Genomic DNA, 5774 nt, shown 5'->3' with positions numbered 1-5774 from the left:
TCAGAATTGTGAGATCTAAAATCAGAATTGCGAGATCTAAACTGAGAATTGCGAGATATAAACTGAGAATTGTGAGATCTAAACTGAGAATTGTGAGATTTAAACTGAGAATTGTGAGATCTAAACTGAGAATTGTGAGATATAAACTGAGAATTGTGAGATCTAATCTGAGAATTGTGAGAACTAAACTCAGAATTGCGAGATATAAACTGAGAATTGTGAGATATGTTAAACTTCAATTTGTTAATATAATGTAATGTTAAATATTTTATTAACAATATTTAATAAATGTATTTATATTATATTTGTATATTTGTACATATAGACGTATACAAATGTTAAATAAAACATGTTTTTTAAATAAATTATATGAAAATTCTATATATAATATCAATATAATTAAAATATACATACAATATAAATGTATAAATATAATTAAAACGTATAATTAGATAATATAATGTAATTGGTTAATAAATATTGTATTAAAATTATTTAACAAATGTATTTATATTAATTAATACTTTTACATACATGTTTATATACATATATATGATATGTAAAATAATGTTTTATTTAAAATTTGAAAAAAAAAAAATACATTTGGCAATGGAGCAATGGAAATATTTCAGTCTGTTTTTGTTTGTAAGAGACTGCATCTTTTTCCAATGTCTCACTTTCTATTTTTTTGTCTTTGCAGTTAAAATGAGCGCAGATTCCCAAGTGGTGTTTGGATGGGAATTGTGGGTTTTCTTGTAACAGCGTGTTTGTGTTTGTAAGTGGTTTAATTGCGGTTGTTTAGCTGCACTGCCAGTATATCGTACACACACTCAGGCTGAGAACAGTGCACTGTAAATGAGTAAACATATATATATATATATATATATATATATATATATGCCACTGTTCAAAAGGTTAGGTCTGATAAGGTTTTTTTTTATTTTTTATTTTTGATGTTTTGGAAAAAGTATTTTCTGTTCATCAAGGCTGCATTTATTTTATCAAAAATACAGGAAAAACAGTAAAATTGTGAAATATTGTTACAATTCAAAATAACTGATTTCTATTTGCATATGTTTTAAAATGTAATTTATTCCTGTGGTGAAAGCTGAATTTTCATTTTATTATTTATAAAATTATGTTTAAGTGAAAACCTGTAAAAGAAAACTTGTATAATATATAAGTATATTAAAATGATAATTTTTAAATAAAACATGTTTGTTGAAAAATAATTGCCATTATTTTTTGTATAATTTTGTATAATTTCTTATAACTCATTATAATGTGATTACATTTTTAGTTTTGCATTTTTGATTTTACATTTTATATATATATATATATATACATATATACAAATTTGAAATAGTGAACATACTGATATTGATAAAGTGGACTTGCAATGAACAGGGTGAAAATAAGGTCACTGATATGAGCTGAATGTGGATAGCAACTGGAGCAGTTACACCATAAACGCAGATATACATATCTGTATGCATATGAGGCTTTAAACACTTCCAGACACTTGCATATTGTCACACTGCAGTAGTAGGAAAAAGCTAAATGAAAGGAAGAAAACCTACATTTATTAATAGCTATTTTCTGAAAACAAATTTCATACTGCATCTCACTTTGTTACAAATAGAGGGCAGTGTTTCACACATTCTGACAGTCTTAAGTCACCAAAAAAGTTCTGAAACTAAAATTAATCTAATCACTTTACATGTACATACATAAAGTGTGTACTACTATGACTTAGATTAACATGATCTGTATTTAACAAGCTGTCAAATAGTGTTGTACTGATACATTCATCGGTACCCCCTAACAGCAGTAAAGCTGAAAAACCAGGCAGACCACATTTCGGACATAAAGAAACTATCATTAACCACTGTCATAACATGAACCGTTCAACTACTTTAAAATCACAAAAGACTTCAATGTCACTCGTTTTTACACACACGTAACTTCAGTTACATTGAAGCCTCTAGTGAGGGACAGAAGAGGAAGCTGAAGTCCTGTCAAACCCGTTCAACCTGAAAATGTTTAACGTTAATGATATTTAATTGTTCGGACAAAGCCCGAAAACTGCCTTATTAAGGCGCAATAACATAAGGAGGAAGGTATAATGCCATAAACACAGCATTTGTCTAATTGTTTTCTTTATATTTGACATTTTTATTTTTTTAATAATAATTTCTCTATTACTAAAAAATTCTTGTGGGTGTCTTGAATGAAGCACGTTGAGCCACACAGGACTCACCCACAGTGAAATGTAAACACGAGCCTTTGAACGTTAACGATCTGACTGATTTATGACTTACTTGATCTCCAAACAGCACTTTTCAGTATTTCCTATTACTCCATTACTAACCATATCAGTTAGGCTGTGTAAAATATATCTCATTTATTTCTTACCTGAAGCGTCACACCCGACATTATGAAATAATGTCCGATAAACGCAGAGTGATGCTTAGACTAACCGAATCTTCACTCGAGCTCGCGGCTCTGGCTCACGCGGCGCCTGTTCGAGTTACACTAGACATCATATCCAAACTTCCAACTGAATTTGAGAGCTCAACCAAAAAGAAAGACATTCAAAGAGAATAAAAAGTTGGGTGCTGTTGGGTGCTGAAAGAAGATACAGGTGGCAGGCTGCCAGCTGGGAGGCTAGACGGCTCTCGAATTACCGGTAGTTTTTTTTTATGGAAGAAGTTGCTTTGCCTTTCCCATTTCCTGAGGTTTGAAAAATCCTCTTCGCCTCCCTTTTCAACGATTGGCTGACAGCGCTGTCAGTCACAGGCGCTGCACTGACGTAAGTCCTACACCATTGTTTAATTAATATACACAATAAATGCATAAAAGTGAAACACAAACAACAATCTGCTGCCCTACAAAACAACAATTTTTGAGTTATGGTCGATGCCATTTTTATTCAGAATAAGAGCGGCAAACTTTGTAGCTTTAATGCTTTACATTTTTAAATGAAAACGTATAAACTGTTCAAGTTAAAGAAAAAAAGAACAAAAAGTATATATAAATTTAATAATAAATGCATATAGGGTATAGATAAATAATAAAGGTATCAAACTAATTTGAACATAAAATTTGCGCTCCGCTTGTCTCACATCTCGCGATGATCGTAGAAACCTACGAGACTAAATGGCGTATAATCCGCTATTTGAGTTCTCAAGTGCGTCATCGCTTCACATATCATGGCGGCTTTGCTTGTGAAGAAGTGCGCGTTACCGGTCATTTTCAGGACGCTTTCAGCTCCTCAGTTGTGGATGCAATGTGGGTATCACGAGAAGGTAAGCTAGTATGACTTATGCAATTTGCTAGTAAAGTGTTTCGCTTTGACCTTATGTACGTTACTTTAAGTGATTTCCTGTGTGTCTGACATCTCGTGATACATAATGACAGTATTGGCACTGGACTAACACCACTAACATGTGACATAGCGAGTTTCAAATTGTTTTGTTTTAATTGAAGTCAGTTTATATGGTTTGAGATCACATTTAGTATAAGTTGAAGAATTAAGAATGAACTAACTATTTTATGTACGAGTCCATGATTTATGTATAAGACATCATGTAAAGTCATCGTTTTTAGTAATTAGTATTTTGGCTGAATTCGTACACAAATAACTAGGTCAAAATGGGAGAGATTGGGGAGCAGCATGGACGTTTGTATAACAATAAAATGCACTGACACAGGATCCTGACTTTTTGAGCCAAATTACTCCGTTGGCCCCTCCTTTGAAAGTTATTTTTATTTTAAAGGTTGTGGACCACTATGAGAGCCCAAGAAATGTAGGGTCTTTGGATAAAAATGCCAAGAATGTGGGCACAGGGTTGGTTGGTGCCCCTGCGTGTGGAGATGTGATGAAACTGCAGGTAATTCCGTCTTGCCTAACAATAGACCGCTTTACTGAGCTTCCTAAATGGTAATTTTTTGTCCGACTGGGTATGTTCACTATTGTAGGCTTATTAACTGTCATTTTATAGCACAGGTATTTGATGACAAGCATGTTTGTATTTGTGACATGAAACAATGCATAGGCTATAAAAGGGAAACATACTAAACATTTATTGCATCCTTACACAAATCAAAAAAAAAAGTGTAGTATTTAAGTAGGTGAATCTTTCAGGATCTTAATTCTCTGTCACATGACTGAAGCCTCGGATTGGGTTGAGTGCTTACACAGGATGAGTCTGCATATTTTAGATTATCCTATTTATTATTTATTTGATGGGGACAATACAGAATCTAATACTTGTAGCACTTGTCCCTGCTACTAGGGACCCAATAAATGCAATAACCTACAAACAATATATAGTTTATAACAAAGTAATTCAATAATGATTTTTAAAAAACATTCAATGAATCACCAGTTGTATAATGGTCACAAGACTGCTTCTGTTTAACTTTAAGCCATTTTTTCATAGCTCTATTGCATTTTTATTTGTTTTTCATATGAACTCATCACAAAAATTAAACAGTCATTTGATGTCTACACTGTATCGCAAATGATAAATGCAGTTTTTTTTTACATTTTATATATATATATATATATATATATATATATACATATATACAAATTTGAAATAAAACATATTTTTAAATATCTAACATATAACTGAATTCATTATAATGTAATTTGTTAAACATTGTATTACCATTATTTAATAATTTATAATAATATTTTATAATATATTATACAATATGTATTTATAATATTTAAAATATAATATTTATCGAATTTTCAGCATCATTACTCCAGTCTTCAGTGTCACATGAAATCATTCTAATATGCTGATTTGCTGCTCAAGAAACATTTCTGATTATCATCAATGTTGAAAACAGTTGTGCTGCTTCTTGTTTTTGTGGAAACTGTGATACTTTTTTTTATTTTCATGATACTTTGATGAACAGAAAGTTCAAAAGAACAGCATTTATTTGAAACTTTTGTGCCATTAAAAATGTCTTTACTGTCATTTTTGATCAATTTAATGTGTCCTTGCTAAATATAAGTATTAATATCTTAAAAAAAAAAAAAAAAAAACTTTGAGCAGCTTATATATATTTTGCTCCAATGCAATTTCAGTAACAAGTTTGCCAATACAGAAACATTTGTATCATTGCAATTTCATGCATTCATTTAATTGACTTTTCATGCATGAAGTAACACTGCGAGCTTCATGACACCCTAAACCATCACTTTTTCACATGGCTTCAGCAGATCCTCAACTCACAAATCCATCCAGCCAAATACTGCAGAAACTGCCCTGCTAAAGGCAGATTTATCTTGATTCTCCTGAGAGGCAAAAAAAAAAACTTTGAGCAGCTTATATATATTTTGCTCCAATGCAATTTCAGTAACAAGTTTGCCAATACAGAAACATTTGTATCATTGCAATTTCATGCATTCATTTAATTGACTTTTCATGCATGAAGTAACACTGCGAGCTTCATGACACCCTAAACCATCACTGTTTCACATGGCTTCAGCAGATCCTCAACTCACAAATCCATCCAGCCAAATACTGCAGAAACTGCCCTCCTAAAGGCAGATTTATCTTGATTCTCCTGAGAGGCGAGAAATGGGCCGATTATTATTATTATTTTTAGGAGTGTGAGCCCGGCTCCTCGTCTCATACACCGGCTGCTATTATCTCTGCCGTCTTTTCATCAGGGGTCGTCTGCTATTTCTCTGGGTCATTTACACGCCAGTATTAGTCTTAGCGGAGCCTGCCGCTTTCTTGGCTCCCGGAGGC

At 32.2% G+C, this 5774-nt stretch overlaps 1 long non-coding RNA gene across 1 annotated transcript; it reads left to right on the top strand.

Moving 5' to 3' along the window:
• The first annotated feature begins 3159 nt into the window (after positions 1 to 3159).
• LOC107696325 (uncharacterized) lies at positions 3160 to 4365 on the top strand. The gene is made up of 2 exons (XR_001635077.1): positions 3160 to 3308; positions 3780 to 4365. It is a non-coding gene; the product is annotated as an uncharacterized LOC107696325 (long non-coding RNA).
• Positions 4366 to 5774: the final 1409 nt, after the last annotated feature.

This window comes from Sinocyclocheilus anshuiensis, unplaced genomic scaffold, assembly GCF_001515605.1.
Source record: "Sinocyclocheilus anshuiensis isolate Anshui unplaced genomic scaffold, SAMN03320099.WGS_v1.1 scaffold62, whole genome shotgun sequence".
NCBI classification, from domain to species: domain Eukaryota; kingdom Metazoa; phylum Chordata; class Actinopteri; order Cypriniformes; family Cyprinidae; genus Sinocyclocheilus; species Sinocyclocheilus anshuiensis.
Note: the sequence above shows the minus strand (reverse complement) of the source record. Positions and strands in the feature narration are given on the sequence as shown.